This window comes from Schistocerca americana, unplaced genomic scaffold, assembly GCF_021461395.2.
Source record: "Schistocerca americana isolate TAMUIC-IGC-003095 unplaced genomic scaffold, iqSchAmer2.1 HiC_scaffold_602, whole genome shotgun sequence".
NCBI lineage: Eukaryota > Metazoa > Arthropoda > Insecta > Orthoptera > Acrididae > Schistocerca > Schistocerca americana.
The window spans coordinates 48,164-64,098 of record NW_025726349.1 but is presented as its reverse complement, the minus strand read 5'-3'; the positions used below and the strand labels follow the sequence as shown (position 1 = coordinate 64,098).

The following is a 15,935-nucleotide window of genomic DNA, read 5'->3' as shown; positions in this document are numbered from 1 at the left end:
AGCCATAAGCCAGCAGTTACGACACGCGAGTCACTCGCACGCCATGCAGCATGTACTACAACGCTCGGCTGAGGGAGCGGATAGCTCAGTCGGTAGAGCGCTAGACCTTCAACCAAAGGTCCCGTGTTCAAGCCCCCGTCCAGGCGAAAACTAATACACTGTCGTAACGGCTAATGTGCTGGCAACGAAAGCACTACAGAAACGAGTGAGGCCATGTCGCGTTCTGCCGTCAGATTGCATGTAAAGGAGCAGTTGCACTTGTCGGGACACCGCTATGCGACCGGCAGTCGTGGCCGAGTGGTTAAGGCGTCTGACTAGAAATCAGATTCCCTCTGGGAGCGTAGGTTCGAGTCCTACCGACTGCGCTTGTTTTTTGTGTCAAGAGGTGAAGAACATCTCCAACGGAACCGTGAAATGAGCGAATACATGGGAAGCCCTGCGTTCGAGACGCTTGCGAATTTTACAGTTGTCCAGTGAGCGTCGACAAAACACGTAGCTCCTCCGCTGTAGCATATGAGACGTACAAACTGCTGCAATTTGACTTTACATCGTGTGTCAGCTTTCTTCGATAGTCTGTTACGAGCCTAGCGCAATGAGTTTATAGACAGCAGTCAGACGACGTTTAAATAGTAACAGCTCCACGCAACGATTACCCAACAGTAAAGGACATGAGGCAATGTGTCAGTATACGTAGTGGGAGGGGTGCTCACGTAATGTGAGCCCGGATAGCTCAGTCGGTAGAGCATTAGGCTTTTAACCTAAGGGTCCAGGGTTCAAGTCCCTGTTCGGGCGGAAATTTTAATACTTTGGTAGCCGCACGTTTAGTAGCGGTGTAAGCACTACGGAAAAGAACGCAGCTACGCCGTTTCCTGGCACTGCAGTGCTTTAAACGGTAGCAGTTGCATGTGTCGCTAGGGTCTTGCGCTACTGGCAGTCGTGGCCGAGTGGTTAAGGCGTCTGACTCGAAATCAGATTCCCCCTGGGAGCGTAGGTTCGAATCCTACCGGCTGCGTGCGATTTTGCATTAAAACGAGCAGAAATTTTCGCACACATGTGACATGCGTGGGTGAATGCGGATCCAAACCAGTGACACCATTCTCAACAAGACGGAAATTTATGTTTAAGAATACTGTTTCGCGACGGCCGCTGTCTGTTGTGCCTATCGGTTCACCTCGCACGGACGCTAGTACTGCAGAAATCAGTCGCACGCCCACGAACGCGCCCCCGTCCTTTTGTCGCGCCGTCGCCGTGTTCGTGAGTACGCAGATGTGCTTGAAAGTGTAGGACAGAGCGAGCATTCATTTCTTTCTATGAGTCGCAATTCGATTCATTCGAGTGCGGCAAAAGCAGTGGTGCAGCGTTTCTTTTCTTAAGATCTCGCAGCTGCTTGTAAGTATGTCCATCGTTTAAGACGACACAAAACTAGCGTCAGCGGTGCGTCAGTGGGAAGTCGGTGAAGTCGCCATTGGAGCCATAAGCCAGCAGTTACGACACGCGAGTCACTCGCACGCCATGCAGCATGTACTACAACGCTCGGCTGAGGGAGCGGATAGCTCAGTCGGTAGAGCGCTAGACCTTCAACCAAAGGTCCCGTGTTCAAGCCCCCGTCCAGGCGAAAACTAATACACTGTCGTAACGGCTAATGTGCTGGCAACGAAAGCACTACAGAAACGAGTGAGGCCATGTCGCGTTCTGCCGTCAGATTGCATGTAAAGGAGCAGTTGCACTTGTCGGGACACCGCTATGCGACCGGCAGTCGTGGCCGAGTGGTTAAGGCGTCTGACTAGAAATCAGATTCCCTCTGGGAGCGTAGGTTCGAGTCCTACCGACTGCGCTTGTTTTTTGTGTCAAGAGGTGAAGAACATCTCCAACGGAACCGTGAAATGAGCGAATACATGGGAAGCCCTGCGTTCGAGACGCTTGCGAATTTTACAGTTGTCCAGTGAGCGTCGACAAAACACGTAGCTCCTCCGCTGTAGCATATGAGACGTACAAACTGCTGCAATTTGACTTTACATCGTGTGTCAGCTTTCTTCGATAGTCTGTTACGAGCCTAGCGCAATGAGTTTATAGACAGCAGTCAGACGACGTTTAAATAGTAACAGCTCCACGCAACGATTACCCAACAGTAAAGGACATGAGGCAATGTGTCAGTATACGTAGTGGGAGGGGTGCTCACGTAATGTGAGCCCGGATAGCTCAGTCGGTAGAGCATTAGGCTTTTAACCTAAGGGTCCAGGGTTCAAGTCCCTGTTCGGGCGGAAATTTTAATACTTTGGTAGCCGCACGTTTAGTAGCGGTGTAAGCACTACGGAAAAGAACGCAGCTACGCCGTTTCCTGGCACTGCAGTGCTTTAAACGGTAGCAGTTGCATGTGTCGCTAGGGTCTTGCGCTACTGGCAGTCGTGGCCGAGTGGTTAAGGCGTCTGACTCGAAATCAGATTCCCCCTGGGAGCGTAGGTTCGAATCCTACCGGCTGCGTGCGATTTTGCATTAAAACGAGCAGAAATTTTCGCACACATGTGACATGCGTGGGTGAATGCGGATCCAAACCAGTGACACCATTCTCAACAAGACGGAAATTTATGTTTAAGAATACTGTTTCGCGACGGCCGCTGTCTGTTGTGCCTATCGGTTCACCTCGCACGGACGCTAGTACTGCAGAAATCAGTCGCACGCCCACGAACGCGCCCCCGTCCTTTTGTCGCGCCGTCGCCGTGTTCGTGAGTACGCAGATGTGCTTGAAAGTGTAGGACAGAGCGAGCATTCATTTCTTTCTATGAGTCGCAATTCGATTCATTCGAGTGCGGCAAAAGCAGTGGTGCAGCGTTTCTTTTCTTAAGATCTCGCAGCTGCTTGTAAGTATGTCCATCGTTTAAGACGACACAAAACTAGCGTCAGCGGTGCGTCAGTGGGAAGTCGGTGAAGTCGCCATTGGAGCCATAAGCCAGCAGTTACGACACGCGAGTCACTCGCACGCCATGCAGCATGTACTACAACGCTCGGCTGAGGGAGCGGATAGCTCAGTCGGTAGAGCGCTAGACCTTCAACCAAAGGTCCCGTGTTCAAGCCCCCGTCCAGGCGAAAACTAATACACTGTCGTAACGGCTAATGTGCTGGCAACGAAAGCACTACAGAAACGAGTGAGGCCATGTCGCGTTCTGCCGTCAGATTGCATGTAAAGGAGCAGTTGCACTTGTCGGGAGAACACCGCGCTAACGGCAGTCGTGGCCGAGTGGTTAAGGCGTCTGACTAGAAATCAGGTTCCCTCTGGGAGCGTAGGTTCGAGTCCTACCGACTGCGCTTGTTTTTTGTGTCAAGAGGTGAAGAACATCTCCAACGGAACCGTGAAATGAGCGAATACATGGGAAGCCCTGCGTTCGAGACGCTTGCGAATTTTACAGTTGTCCAGTGAGCGTCGACAAAACACGTAGCTCCTCCGCTGTAGCATATGAGACGTACAAACTGCTGCAATTTGACTTTACATCGTGTGTCAGCTTTCTTCGATAGTCTGTTACGAGCCTAGCGCAATGAGTTTATAGACAGCAGTCAGACGACGTTTAAATAGTAACAGCTCCACGCAACGATTACCCAACAGTAAAGGACATGAGGCAATGTGTCAGTATACGTAGTGGGAGGGGTGCTCACGTAATGTGAGCCCGGATAGCTCAGTCGGTGGAGCATTAGGCTTTTAACCTAAGGGTCCAGGGTTCAAGTCCCTGTTCGGGCGGAAATTTTAATACTTTGGTAGCCGCACGTTTAGTAGTGGTGTAAGCACTACGGAAAAGAACGCAGCTACGCCGTTTCCTGGCACTGCAGTGCTTTAAACGGTAGCAGTTGCATGTGTCGCTAGGGTCTTGCGCTACTGGCAGTCGTGGCCGAGTGGTTAAGGCGTCTGACTCGAAATCAGATTCCCCCTGGGAGCGTAGGTTCGAATCCTACCGGCTGCGTGCGATTTTGCATTAAAACGAGCAGAAATTTTCGCACACATGTGACATGCGTGGGTGAATGCGGATCCAAACCAGTGACACCATTCTCAACAAGACGGAAATTTATGTTTAAGAATACTGTTTCGCGACGGCCGCTGTCTGTTGTGCCTATCGGTTCACCTCGCACGGACGCTAGTACTGCAGAAATCAGTCGCACGCCCACGAACGCGCCCCCGTCCTTTTGTCGCGCCGTCGCCGTGTTCGTGAGTACGCAGATGTGCTTGAAAGTGTAGGACAGAGCGAGCATTCATTTCTTTCTATGAGTCGCAATTCGATTCATTCGAGTGCGGCAAAAGCAGTGGTGCAGCGTTTCTTTTCTTAAGATCTCGCAGCTGCTTGTAAGTATGTCCATCGTTTAAGACGACACAAAACTAGCGTCAGCGGTGCGTCAGTGGGAAGTCGGTGAAGTCGCCATTGGAGCCATAAGCCAGCAGTTACGACACGCGAGTCACTCGCACGCCATGCAGCATGTACTACAACGCTCGGCTGAGGGAGCGGATAGCTCAGTCGGTAGAGCGCTAGACCTTCAACCAAAGGTCCCGTGTTCAAGCCCCCGTCCAGGCGAAAACTAATACACTGTCGTAACGGCTAATGTGCTGGCAACGAAAGCACTACAGAAACGAGTGAGGCCATGTCGCGTTCTGCCGTCAGATTGCATGTAAAGGAGCAGTTGCACTTGTCGGGACACCGCTATGCGACCGGCAGTCGTGGCCGAGTGGTTAAGGCGTCTGACTAGAAATCAGATTCCCTCTGGGAGCGTAGGTTCGAGTCCTACCGACTGCGCTTGTTTTTTGTGTCAAGAGGTGAAGAACATCTCCAACGGAACCGTGAAATGAGCGAATACATGGGAAGCCCTGCGTTCGAGACGCTTGCGAATTTTACAGTTGTCCAGTGAGCGTCGACAAAACACGTAGCTCCTCCGCTGTAGCATATGAGACGTACAAACTGCTGCAATTTGACTTTACATCGTGTGTCAGCTTTCTTCGATAGTCTGTTACGAGCCTAGCGCAATGAGTTTATAGACAGCAGTCAGACGACGTTTAAATAGTAACAGCTCCACGCAACGATTACCCAACAGTAAAGGACATGAGGCAATGTGTCAGTATACGTAGTGGGAGGGGTGCTCACGTAATGTGAGCCCGGATAGCTCAGTCGGTAGAGCATTAGGCTTTTAACCTAAGGGTCCAGGGTTCAAGTCCCTGTTCGGGCGGAAATTTTAATACTTTGGTAGCCGCACGTTTAGTAGCGGTGTAAGCACTACGGAAAAGAACGCAGCTACGCCGTTTCCTGGCACTGCAGTGCTTTAAACGGTAGCAGTTGCATGTGTCGCTAGGGTCTTGCGCTACTGGCAGTCGTGGCCGAGTGGTTAAGGCGTCTGACTCGAAATCAGATTCCCCCTGGGAGCGTAGGTTCGAATCCTACCGGCTGCGTGCGATTTTGCATTAAAACGAGCAGAAATTTTCGCACACATGTGACATGCGTGGGTGAATGCGGATCCAAACCAGTGACACCATTCTCAACAAGACGGAAATTTATGTTTAAGAATACTGTTTCGCGACGGCCGCTGTCTGTTGTGCCTATCGGTTCACCTCGCACGGACGCTAGTACTGCAGAAATCAGTCGCACGCCCACGAACGCGCCCCCGTCCTTTTGTCGCGCCGTCGCCGTGTTCGTGAGTACGCAGATGTGCTTGAAAGTGTAGGACAGAGCGAGCATTCATTTCTTTCTATGAGTCGCAATTCGATTCATTCGAGTGCGGCAAAAGCAGTGGTGCAGCGTTTCTTTTCTTAAGATCTCGCAGCTGCTTGTAAGTATGTCCATCGTTTAAGACGACACAAAACTAGCGTCAGCGGTGCGTCAGTGGGAAGTCGGTGAAGTCGCCATTGGAGCCATAAGCCAGCAGTTACGACACGCGAGTCACTCGCACGCCATGCAGCATGTACTACAACGCTCGGCTGAGGGAGCGGATAGCTCAGTCGGTAGAGCGCTAGACCTTCAACCAAAGGTCCCGTGTTCAAGCCCCCGTCCAGGCGAAAACTAATACACTGTCGTAACGGCTAATGTGCTGGCAACGAAAGCACTACAGAAACGAGTGAGGCCATGTCGCGTTCTGCCGTCAGATTGCATGTAAAGGAGCAGTTGCACTTGTCGGGACACCGCTATGCGACCGGCAGTCGTGGCCGAGTGGTTAAGGCGTCTGACTAGAAATCAGATTCCCTCTGGGAGCGTAGGTTCGAGTCCTACCGACTGCGCTTGTTTTTTGTGTCAAGAGGTGAAGAACATCTCCAACGGAACCGTGAAATGAGCGAATACATGGGAAGCCCTGCGTTCGAGACGCTTGCGAATTTTACAGTTGTCCAGTGAGCGTCGACAAAACACGTAGCTCCTCCGCTGTAGCATATGAGACGTACAAACTGCTGCAATTTGACTTTACATCGTGTGTCAGCTTTCTTCGATAGTCTGTTACGAGCCTAGCGCAATGAGTTTATAGACAGCAGTCAGACGACGTTTAAATAGTAACAGCTCCACGCAACGATTACCCAACAGTAAAGGACATGAGGCAATGTGTCAGTATACGTAGTGGGAGGGGTGCTCACGTAATGTGAGCCCGGATAGCTCAGTCGGTAGAGCATTAGGCTTTTAACCTAAGGGTCCAGGGTTCAAGTCCCTGTTCGGGCGGAAATTTTAATACTTTGGTAGCCGCACGTTTAGTAGCGGTGTAAGCACTACGGAAAAGAACGCAGCTACGCCGTTTCCTGGCACTGCAGTGCTTTAAACGGTAGCAGTTGCATGTGTCGCTAGGGTCTTGCGCTACTGGCAGTCGTGGCCGAGTGGTTAAGGCGTCTGACTCGAAATCAGATTCCCCCTGGGAGCGTAGGTTCGAATCCTACCGGCTGCGTGCGATTTTGCATTAAAACGAGCAGAAATTTTCGCACACATGTGACATGCGTGGGTGAATGCGGATCCAAACCAGTGACACCATTCTCAACAAGACGGAAATTTATGTTTAAGAATACTGTTTCGCGACGGCCGCTGTCTGTTGTGCCTATCGGTTCACCTCGCACGGACGCTAGTACTGCAGAAATCAGTCGCACGCCCACGAACGCGCCCCCGTCCTTTTGTCGCGCCGTCGCCGTGTTCGTGAGTACGCAGATGTGCTTGAAAGTGTAGGACAGAGCGAGCATTCATTTCTTTCTATGAGTCGCAATTCGATTCATTCGAGTGCGGCAAAAGCAGTGGTGCAGCGTTTCTTTTCTTAAGATCTCGCAGCTGCTTGTAAGTATGTCCATCGTTTAAGACGACACAAAACTAGCGTCAGCGGTGCGTCAGTGGGAAGTCGGTGAAGTCGCCATTGGAGCCATAAGCCAGCAGTTACGACACGCGAGTCACTCGCACGCCATGCAGCATGTACTACAACGCTCGGCTGAGGGAGCGGATAGCTCAGTCGGTAGAGCGCTAGACCTTCAACCAAAGGTCCCGTGTTCAAGCCCCCGTCCAGGCGAAAACTAATACACTGTCGTAACGGCTAATGTGCTGGCAACGAAAGCACTACAGAAACGAGTGAGGCCATGTCGCGTTCTGCCGTCAGATTGCATGTAAAGGAGCAGTTGCACTTGTCGGGACACCGCTATGCGACCGGCAGTCGTGGCCGAGTGGTTAAGGCGTCTGACTAGAAATCAGATTCCCTCTGGGAGCGTAGGTTCGAGTCCTACCGACTGCGCTTGTTTTTTGTGTCAAGAGGTGAAGAACATCTCCAACGGAACCGTGAAATGAGCGAATACATGGGAAGCCCTGCGTTCGAGACGCTTGCGAATTTTACAGTTGTCCAGTGAGCGTCGACAAAACACGTAGCTCCTCCGCTGTAGCATATGAGACGTACAAACTGCTGCAATTTGACTTTACATCGTGTGTCAGCTTTCTTCGATAGTCTGTTACGAGCCTAGCGCAATGAGTTTATAGACAGCAGTCAGACGACGTTTAAATAGTAACAGCTCCACGCAACGATTACCCAACAGTAAAGGACATGAGGCAATGTGTCAGTATACGTAGTGGGAGGGGTGCTCACGTAATGTGAGCCCGGATAGCTCAGTCGGTAGAGCATTAGGCTTTTAACCTAAGGGTCCAGGGTTCAAGTCCCTGTTCGGGCGGAAATTTTAATACTTTGGTAGCCGCACGTTTAGTAGTGGTGTAAGCACTACGGAAAAGAACGCAGCTACGCCGTTTCCTGGCACTGCAGTGCTTTAAACGGTAGCAGTTGCATGTGTCGCTAGGGTCTTGCGCTACTGGCAGTCGTGGCCGAGTGGTTAAGGCGTCTGACTCGAAATCAGATTCCCCCTGGGAGCGTAGGTTCGAATCCTACCGGCTGCGTGCGATTTTGCATTAAAACGAGCAGAAATTTTCGCACACATGTGACATGCGTGGGTGAATGCGGATCCAAACCAGTGACACCATTCTCAACAAGACGGAAATTTATGTTTAAGAATACTGTTTCGCGACGGCCGCTGTCTGTTGTGCCTATCGGTTCACCTCGCACGGACGCTAGTACTGCAGAAATCAGTCGCACGCCCACGAACGCGCCCCCGTCCTTTTGTCGCGCCGTCGCCGTGTTCGTGAGTACGCAGATGTGCTTGAAAGTGTAGGACAGAGCGAGCATTCATTTCTTTCTATGAGTCGCAATTCGATTCATTCGAGTGCGGCAAAAGCAGTGGTGCAGCGTTTCTTTTCTTAAGATCTCGCAGCTGCTTGTAAGTATGTCCATCGTTTAAGACGACACAAAACTAGCGTCAGCGGTGCGTCAGTGGGAAGTCGGTGAAGTCGCCATTGGAGCCATAAGCCAGCAGTTACGACACGCGAGTCACTCGCACGCCATGCAGCATGTACTACAACGCTCGGCTGAGGGAGCGGATAGCTCAGTCGGTAGAGCGCTAGACCTTCAACCAAAGGTCCCGTGTTCAAGCCCCCGTCCAGGCGAAAACTAATACACTGTCGTAACGGCTAATGTGCTGGCAACGAAAGCACTACAGAAACGAGTGAGGCCATGTCGCGTTCTGCCGTCAGATTGCATGTAAAGGAGCAGTTGCACTTGTCGGGACACCGCTATGCGACCGGCAGTCGTGGCCGAGTGGTTAAGGCGTCTGACTAGAAATCAGATTCCCTCTGGGAGCGTAGGTTCGAGTCCTACCGACTGCGCTTGTTTTTTGTGTCAAGAGGTGAAGAACATCTCCAACGGAACCGTGAAATGAGCGAATACATGGGAAGCCCTGCGTTCGAGACGCTTGCGAATTTTACAGTTGTCCAGTGAGCGTCGACAAAACACGTAGCTCCTCCGCTGTAGCATATGAGACGTACAAACTGCTGCAATTTGACTTTACATCGTGTGTCAGCTTTCTTCGATAGTCTGTTACGAGCCTAGCGCAATGAGTTTATAGACAGCAGTCAGACGACGTTTAAATAGTAACAGCTCCACGCAACGATTACCCAACAGTAAAGGACATGAGGCAATGTGTCAGTATACGTAGTGGGAGGGGTGCTCACGTAATGTGAGCCCGGATAGCTCAGTCGGTAGAGCATTAGGCTTTTAACCTAAGGGTCCAGGGTTCAAGTCCCTGTTCGGGCGGAAATTTTAATACTTTGGTAGCCGCACGTTTAGTAGTGGTGTAAGCACTACGGAAAAGAACGCAGCTACGCCGTTTCCTGGCACTGCAGTGCTTTAAACGGTAGCAGTTGCATGTGTCGCTAGGGTCTTGCGCTACTGGCAGTCGTGGCCGAGTGGTTAAGGCGTCTGACTCGAAATCAGATTCCCCCTGGGAGCGTAGGTTCGAATCCTACCGGCTGCGTGCGATTTTGCATTAAAACGAGCAGAAATTTTCGCACACATGTGACATGCGTGGGTGAATGCGGATCCAAACCAGTGACACCATTCTCAACAAGACGGAAATTTATGTTTAAGAATACTGTTTCGCGACGGCCGCTGTCTGTTGTGCCTATCGGTTCACCTCGCACGGACGCTAGTACTGCAGAAATCAGTCGCACGCCCACGAACGCGCCCCCGTCCTTTTGTCGCGCCGTCGCCGTGTTCGTGAGTACGCAGATGTGCTTGAAAGTGTAGGACAGAGCGAGCATTCATTTCTTTCTATGAGTCGCAATTCGATTCATTCGAGTGCGGCAAAAGCAGTGGTGCAGCGTTTCTTTTCTTAAGATCTCGCAGCTGCTTGTAAGTATGTCCATCGTTTAAGACGACACAAAACTAGCGTCAGCGGTGCGTCAGTGGGAAGTCGGTGAAGTCGCCATTGGAGCCATAAGCCAGCAGTTACGACACGCGAGTCACTCGCACGCCATGCAGCATGTACTACAACGCTCGGCTGAGGGAGCGGATAGCTCAGTCGGTAGAGCGCTAGACCTTCAACCAAAGGTCCCGTGTTCAAGCCCCCGTCCAGGCGAAAACTAATACACTGTCGTAACGGCTAATGTGCTGGCAACGAAAGCACTACAGAAACGAGTGAGGCCATGTCGCGTTCTGCCGTCAGATTGCATGTAAAGGAGCAGTTGCACTTGTCGGGACACCGCTATGCGACCGGCAGTCGTGGCCGAGTGGTTAAGGCGTCTGACTAGAAATCAGATTCCCTCTGGGAGCGTAGGTTCGAGTCCTACCGACTGCGCTTGTTTTTTGTGTCAAGAGGTGAAGAACATCTCCAACGGAACCGTGAAATGAGCGAATACATGGGAAGCCCTGCGTTCGAGACGCTTGCGAATTTTACAGTTGTCCAGTGAGCGTCGACAAAACACGTAGCTCCTCCGCTGTAGCATATGAGACGTACAAACTGCTGCAATTTGACTTTACATCGTGTGTCAGCTTTCTTCGATAGTCTGTTACGAGCCTAGCGCAATGAGTTTATAGACAGCAGTCAGACGACGTTTAAATAGTAACAGCTCCACGCAACGATTACCCAACAGTAAAGGACATGAGGCAATGTGTCAGTATACGTAGTGGGAGGGGTGCTCACGTAATGTGAGCCCGGATAGCTCAGTCGGTAGAGCATTAGGCTTTTAACCTAAGGGTCCAGGGTTCAAGTCCCTGTTCGGGCGGAAATTTTAATACTTTGGTAGCCGCACGTTTAGTAGCGGTGTAAGCACTATGGAAAAGAACGCAGCTACGCCGTTTCCTGGCACTGCAGTGCTTTAAACGGTAGCAGTTGCATGTGTCGCTAGGGTCTTGCGCTACTGGCAGTCGTGGCCGAGTGGTTAAGGCGTCTGACTCGAAATCAGATTCCCCCTGGGAGCGTAGGTTCGAATCCTACCGGCTGCGTGCGATTTTGCATTAAAACGAGCAGAAATTTTCGCACACATGTGACATGCGTGGGTGAATGCGGATCCAAACCAGTGACACCATTCTCAACAAGACGGAAATTTATGTTTAAGAATACTGTTTCGCGACGGCCGCTGTCTGTTGTGCCTATCGGTTCACCTCGCACGGACGCTAGTACTGCAGAAATCAGTCGCACGCCCACGAACGCGCCCCCGTCCTTTTGTCGCGCCGTCGCCGTGTTCGTGAGTACGCAGATGTGCTTGAAAGTGTAGGACAGAGCGAGCATTCATTTCTTTCTATGAGTCGCAATTCGATTCATTCGAGTGCGGCAAAAGCAGTGGTGCAGCGTTTCTTTTCTTAAGATCTCGCAGCTGCTTGTAAGTATGTCCATCGTTTAAGACGACACAAAACTAGCGTCAGCGGTGCGTCAGTGGGAAGTCGGTGAAGTCGCCATTGGAGCCATAAGCCAGCAGTTACGACACGCGAGTCACTCGCACGCCATGCAGCATGTACTACAACGCTCGGCTGAGGGAGCGGATAGCTCAGTCGGTAGAGCGCTAGACCTTCAACCAAAGGTCCCGTGTTCAAGCCCCCGTCCAGGCGAAAACTAATACACTGTCGTAACGGCTAATGTGCTGGCAACGAAAGCACTACAGAAACGAGTGAGGCCATGTCGCGTTCTGCCGTCAGATTGCATGTAAAGGAGCAGTTGCACTTGTCGGGAGAACACCGCGCTAACGGCAGTCGTGGCCGAGTGGTTAAGGCGTCTGACTAGAAATCAGGTTCCCTCTGGGAGCGTAGGTTCGAGTCCTACCGACTGCGCTTGTTTTTTGTGTCAAGAGGTGAAGAACATCTCCAACGGAACCGTGAAATGAGCGAATACATGGGAAGCCCTGCGTTCGAGACGCTTGCGAATTTTACAGTTGTCCAGTGAGCGTCGACAAAACACGTAGCTCCTCCGCTGTAGCATATGAGACGTACAAACTGCTGCAATTTGACTTTACATCGTGTGTCAGCTTTCTTCGATAGTCTGTTACGAGCCTAGCGCAATGAGTTTATAGACAGCAGTCAGACGACGTTTAAATAGTAACAGCTCCACGCAACGATTACCCAACAGTAAAGGACATGAGGCAATGTGTCAGTATACGTAGTGGGAGGGGTGCTCACGTAATGTGAGCCCGGATAGCTCAGTCGGTAGAGCATTAGGCTTTTAACCTAAGGGTCCAGGGTTCAAGTCCCTGTTCGGGCGGAAATTTTAATACTTTGGTAGCCGCACGTTTAGTAGCGCTGTAAGCACTACGGAAAAGAACGCAGCTACGCCGTTTCCTGGCACTGCAGTGCTTTAAACGGTAGCAGTTGCATGTGTCGCTAGGGTCTTGCGCTACTGGCAGTCGTGGCCGAGTGGTTAAGGCGTCTGACTCGAAATCAGATTCCCCCTGGGAGCGTAGGTTCGAATCCTACCGGCTGCGTGCGATTTTGCATTAAAACGAGCAGAAATTTTCGCACACATGTGACATGCGTGGGTGAATGCGGATCCAAACCAGTGACACCATTCTCAACAAGACGGAAATTTATGTTTAAGAATACTGTTTCGCGACGGCCGCTGTCTGTTGTGCCTATCGGTTCACCTCGCACGGACGCTAGTACTGCAGAAATCAGTCGCACGCCCACGAACGCGCCCCCGTCCTTTTGTCGCGCCGTCGCCGTGTTCGTGAGTACGCAGATGTGCTTGAAAGTGTAGGACAGAGCGAGCATTCATTTCTTTCTATGAGTCGCAATTCGATTCATTCGAGTGCGGCAAAAGCAGTGGTGCAGCGTTTCTTTTCTTAAGATCTCGCAGCTGCTTGTAAGTATGTCCATCGTTTAAGACGACACAAAACTAGCGTCAGCGGTGCGTCAGTGGGAAGTCGGTGAAGTCGCCATTGGAGCCATAAGCCAGCAGTTACGACACGCGAGTCACTCGCACGCCATGCAGCATGTACTACAACGCTCGGCTGAGGGAGCGGATAGCTCAGTCGGTAGAGCGCTAGACCTTCAACCAAAGGTCCCGTGTTCAAGCCCCCGTCCAGGCGAAAACTAATACACTGTCGTAACGGCTAATGTGCTGGCAACGAAAGCACTACAGAAACGAGTGAGGCCATGTCGCGTTCTGCCGTCAGATTGCATGTAAAGGAGCAGTTGCACTTGTCGGGAGAACACCGCGCTAACGGCAGTCGTGGCCGAGTGGTTAAGGCGTCTGACTAGAAATCAGGTTCCCTCTGGGAGCGTAGGTTCGAGTCCTACCGACTGCGCTTGTTTTTTGTGTCAAGAGGTGAAGAACATCTCCAACGGAACCGTGAAATGAGCGAATACATGGGAAGCCCTGCGTTCGAGACGCTTGCGAATTTTACAGTTGTCCAGTGAGCGTCGACAAAACACGTAGCTCCTCCGCTGTAGCATATGAGACGTACAAACTGCTGCAATTTGACTTTACATCGTGTGTCAGCTTTCTTCGATAGTCTGTTACGAGCCTAGCGCAATGAGTTTATAGACAGCAGTCAGACGACGTTTAAATAGTAACAGCTCCACGCAACGATTACCCAACAGTAAAGGACATGAGGCAATGTGTCAGTATACGTAGTGGGAGGGGTGCTCACGTAATGTGAGCCCGGATAGCTCAGTCGGTAGAGCATTAGGCTTTTAACCTAAGGGTCCAGGGTTCAAGTCCCTGTTCGGGCGGAAATTTTAATACTTTGGTAGCCGCACGTTTAGTAGCGCTGTAAGCACTACGGAAAAGAACGCAGCTACGCCGTTTCCTGGCACTGCAGTGCTTTAAACGGTAGCAGTTGCATGTGTCGCTAGGGTCTTGCGCTACTGGCAGTCGTGGCCGAGTGGTTAAGGCGTCTGACTCGAAATCAGATTCCCCCTGGGAGCGTAGGTTCGAATCCTACCGGCTGCGTGCGATTTTGCATTAAAACGAGCAGAAATTTTCGCACACATGTGACATGCGTGGGTGAATGCGGATCCAAACCAGTGACACCATTCTCAACAAGACGGAAATTTATGTTTAAGAATACTGTTTCGCGACGGCCGCTGTCTGTTGTGCCTATCGGTTCACCTCGCACGGACGCTAGTACTGCAGAAATCAGTCGCACGCCCACGAACGCGCCCCCGTCCTTTTGTCGCGCCGTCGCCGTGTTCGTGAGTACGCAGATGTGCTTGAAAGTGTAGGACAGAGCGAGCATTCATTTCTTTCTATGAGTCGCAATTCGATTCATTCGAGTGCGGCAAAAGCAGTGGTGCAGCGTTTCTTTTCTTAAGATCTCGCAGCTGCTTGTAAGTATGTCCATCGTTTAAGACGACACAAAACTAGCGTCAGCGGTGCGTCAGTGGGAAGTCGGTGAAGTCGCCATTGGAGCCATAAGCCAGCAGTTACGACACGCGAGTCACTCGCACGCCATGCAGCATGTACTACAACGCTCGGCTGAGGGAGCGGATAGCTCAGTCGGTAGAGCGCTAGACCTTCAACCAAAGGTCCCGTGTTCAAGCCCCCGTCCAGGCGAAAACTAATACACTGTCGTAACGGCTAATGTGCTGGCAACGAAAGCACTACAGAAACGAGTGAGGCCATGTCGCGTTCTGCCGTCAGATTGCATGTAAAGGAGCAGTTGCACTTGTCGGGACACCGCTATGCGACCGGCAGTCGTGGCCGAGTGGTTAAGGCGTCTGACTAGAAATCAGATTCCCTCTGGGAGCGTAGGTTCGAGTCCTACCGACTGCGCTTGTTTTTTGTGTCAAGAGGTGAAGAACATCTCCAACGGAACCGTGAAATGAGCGAATACATGGGAAGCCCTGCGTTCGAGACGCTTGCGAATTTTACAGTTGTCCAGTGAGCGTCGACAAAACACGTAGCTCCTCCGCTGTAGCATATGAGACGTACAAACTGCTGCAATTTGACTTTACATCGTGTGTCAGCTTTCTTCGATAGTCTGTTACGAGCCTAGCGCAATGAGTTTATAGACAGCAGTCAGACGACGTTTAAATAGTAACAGCTCCACGCAACGATTACCCAACAGTAAAGGACATGAGGCAATGTGTCAGTATACGTAGTGGGAGGGGTGCTCACGTAATGTGAGCCCGGATAGCTCAGTCGGTAGAGCATTAGGCTTTTAACCTAAGGGTCCAGGGTTCAAGTCCCTGTTCGGGCGGAAATTTTAATACTTTGGTAGCCGCACGTTTAGTAGCGGTGTAAGCACTACGGAAAAGAACGCAGCTACGCCGTTTCCTGGCACTGCAGTGCTTTAAACGGTAGCAGTTGCATGTGTCGCTAGGGTCTTGCGCTACTGGCAGTCGTGGCCGAGTGGTTAAGGCGTCTGACTCGAAATCAGATTCCCCCTGGGAGCGTAGGTTCGAATCCTACCGGCTGCGTGCGATTTTGCATTAAAACGAGCAGAAATTTTCGCACACATGTGACATGCGTGGGTGAATGCGGATCCAAACCAGTGACACCATTCTCAACAAGACGGAAATTTATGTTTAAGAATACTGTTTCGCGACGGCCGCTGTCTGTTGTGCCTATCGGTTCACCTCGCACGGACGCTAGTACTGCAGAAATCAGTCGCACGCCCACGAACGCGCCCCCGTCCTTTTGTCGCGCCGTC

The 15,935-nt window shown here is 51.4% G+C and overlaps 33 non-coding genes across 33 annotated transcripts; all 33 read left to right on the top strand.

The window, feature by feature from the left end:
• Nucleotides 1-283: 283 nt before the first annotated feature.
• Trnas-aga lies at nt 284-365 on the top strand. The gene has a single exon. It is a non-coding gene; the product is annotated as a tRNA-Ser (tRNA).
• Nucleotides 366-719: 354 nt separating this feature from the next.
• Trnak-uuu lies at nt 720-792 on the top strand. The gene has a single exon. It is a non-coding gene; the product is annotated as a tRNA-Lys (tRNA).
• Nucleotides 793-930: 138 nt separating this feature from the next.
• Nucleotides 931-1,012, top strand: Trnas-cga. Its single transcript has one exon. It is a non-coding gene; the product is annotated as a tRNA-Ser (tRNA).
• Nucleotides 1,013-1,752: 740 nt separating this feature from the next.
• On the top strand, nt 1,753-1,834 carry Trnas-aga. The gene has a single exon. It is a non-coding gene; the product is annotated as a tRNA-Ser (tRNA).
• A 354-nt stretch (nt 1,835-2,188) lies between these two features.
• Trnak-uuu lies at nt 2,189-2,261 on the top strand. The gene has a single exon. It is a non-coding gene; the product is annotated as a tRNA-Lys (tRNA).
• A 138-nt stretch (nt 2,262-2,399) lies between these two features.
• On the top strand, nt 2,400-2,481 carry Trnas-cga. The gene has a single exon. It is a non-coding gene; the product is annotated as a tRNA-Ser (tRNA).
• Nucleotides 2,482-3,221: 740 nt separating this feature from the next.
• Nucleotides 3,222-3,303, top strand: Trnas-aga. Its single transcript has one exon. It is a non-coding gene; the product is annotated as a tRNA-Ser (tRNA).
• Nucleotides 3,304-3,657: 354 nt separating this feature from the next.
• On the top strand, nt 3,658-3,730 carry Trnak-uuu. Its single transcript has one exon. It is a non-coding gene; the product is annotated as a tRNA-Lys (tRNA).
• A 138-nt stretch (nt 3,731-3,868) lies between these two features.
• Trnas-cga lies at nt 3,869-3,950 on the top strand. Its single transcript has one exon. It is a non-coding gene; the product is annotated as a tRNA-Ser (tRNA).
• A 740-nt stretch (nt 3,951-4,690) lies between these two features.
• On the top strand, nt 4,691-4,772 carry Trnas-aga. Its single transcript has one exon. It is a non-coding gene; the product is annotated as a tRNA-Ser (tRNA).
• A 354-nt stretch (nt 4,773-5,126) lies between these two features.
• Nucleotides 5,127-5,199, top strand: Trnak-uuu. Its single transcript has one exon. It is a non-coding gene; the product is annotated as a tRNA-Lys (tRNA).
• Nucleotides 5,200-5,337: 138 nt separating this feature from the next.
• Nucleotides 5,338-5,419, top strand: Trnas-cga. The gene has a single exon. It is a non-coding gene; the product is annotated as a tRNA-Ser (tRNA).
• Nucleotides 5,420-6,159: 740 nt separating this feature from the next.
• On the top strand, nt 6,160-6,241 carry Trnas-aga. Its single transcript has one exon. It is a non-coding gene; the product is annotated as a tRNA-Ser (tRNA).
• A 354-nt stretch (nt 6,242-6,595) lies between these two features.
• On the top strand, nt 6,596-6,668 carry Trnak-uuu. Its single transcript has one exon. It is a non-coding gene; the product is annotated as a tRNA-Lys (tRNA).
• Nucleotides 6,669-6,806: 138 nt separating this feature from the next.
• On the top strand, nt 6,807-6,888 carry Trnas-cga. The gene has a single exon. It is a non-coding gene; the product is annotated as a tRNA-Ser (tRNA).
• Nucleotides 6,889-7,628: 740 nt separating this feature from the next.
• On the top strand, nt 7,629-7,710 carry Trnas-aga. The gene has a single exon. It is a non-coding gene; the product is annotated as a tRNA-Ser (tRNA).
• A 354-nt stretch (nt 7,711-8,064) lies between these two features.
• Nucleotides 8,065-8,137, top strand: Trnak-uuu. Its single transcript has one exon. It is a non-coding gene; the product is annotated as a tRNA-Lys (tRNA).
• A 138-nt stretch (nt 8,138-8,275) lies between these two features.
• Nucleotides 8,276-8,357, top strand: Trnas-cga. Its single transcript has one exon. It is a non-coding gene; the product is annotated as a tRNA-Ser (tRNA).
• A 740-nt stretch (nt 8,358-9,097) lies between these two features.
• On the top strand, nt 9,098-9,179 carry Trnas-aga. The gene has a single exon. It is a non-coding gene; the product is annotated as a tRNA-Ser (tRNA).
• Nucleotides 9,180-9,533: 354 nt separating this feature from the next.
• Nucleotides 9,534-9,606, top strand: Trnak-uuu. The gene has a single exon. It is a non-coding gene; the product is annotated as a tRNA-Lys (tRNA).
• A 138-nt stretch (nt 9,607-9,744) lies between these two features.
• Trnas-cga lies at nt 9,745-9,826 on the top strand. The gene has a single exon. It is a non-coding gene; the product is annotated as a tRNA-Ser (tRNA).
• Nucleotides 9,827-10,566: 740 nt separating this feature from the next.
• Nucleotides 10,567-10,648, top strand: Trnas-aga. Its single transcript has one exon. It is a non-coding gene; the product is annotated as a tRNA-Ser (tRNA).
• A 354-nt stretch (nt 10,649-11,002) lies between these two features.
• Trnak-uuu lies at nt 11,003-11,075 on the top strand. The gene has a single exon. It is a non-coding gene; the product is annotated as a tRNA-Lys (tRNA).
• A 138-nt stretch (nt 11,076-11,213) lies between these two features.
• Nucleotides 11,214-11,295, top strand: Trnas-cga. The gene has a single exon. It is a non-coding gene; the product is annotated as a tRNA-Ser (tRNA).
• Nucleotides 11,296-12,035: 740 nt separating this feature from the next.
• Trnas-aga lies at nt 12,036-12,117 on the top strand. The gene has a single exon. It is a non-coding gene; the product is annotated as a tRNA-Ser (tRNA).
• Nucleotides 12,118-12,471: 354 nt separating this feature from the next.
• On the top strand, nt 12,472-12,544 carry Trnak-uuu. Its single transcript has one exon. It is a non-coding gene; the product is annotated as a tRNA-Lys (tRNA).
• A 138-nt stretch (nt 12,545-12,682) lies between these two features.
• Trnas-cga lies at nt 12,683-12,764 on the top strand. The gene has a single exon. It is a non-coding gene; the product is annotated as a tRNA-Ser (tRNA).
• Nucleotides 12,765-13,504: 740 nt separating this feature from the next.
• Nucleotides 13,505-13,586, top strand: Trnas-aga. Its single transcript has one exon. It is a non-coding gene; the product is annotated as a tRNA-Ser (tRNA).
• A 354-nt stretch (nt 13,587-13,940) lies between these two features.
• Trnak-uuu lies at nt 13,941-14,013 on the top strand. The gene has a single exon. It is a non-coding gene; the product is annotated as a tRNA-Lys (tRNA).
• Nucleotides 14,014-14,151: 138 nt separating this feature from the next.
• On the top strand, nt 14,152-14,233 carry Trnas-cga. The gene has a single exon. It is a non-coding gene; the product is annotated as a tRNA-Ser (tRNA).
• Nucleotides 14,234-14,973: 740 nt separating this feature from the next.
• Nucleotides 14,974-15,055, top strand: Trnas-aga. Its single transcript has one exon. It is a non-coding gene; the product is annotated as a tRNA-Ser (tRNA).
• A 354-nt stretch (nt 15,056-15,409) lies between these two features.
• Nucleotides 15,410-15,482, top strand: Trnak-uuu. The gene has a single exon. It is a non-coding gene; the product is annotated as a tRNA-Lys (tRNA).
• A 138-nt stretch (nt 15,483-15,620) lies between these two features.
• Trnas-cga lies at nt 15,621-15,702 on the top strand. The gene has a single exon. It is a non-coding gene; the product is annotated as a tRNA-Ser (tRNA).
• The last annotated feature ends 233 nt before the right edge of the window (nt 15,703-15,935 follow it).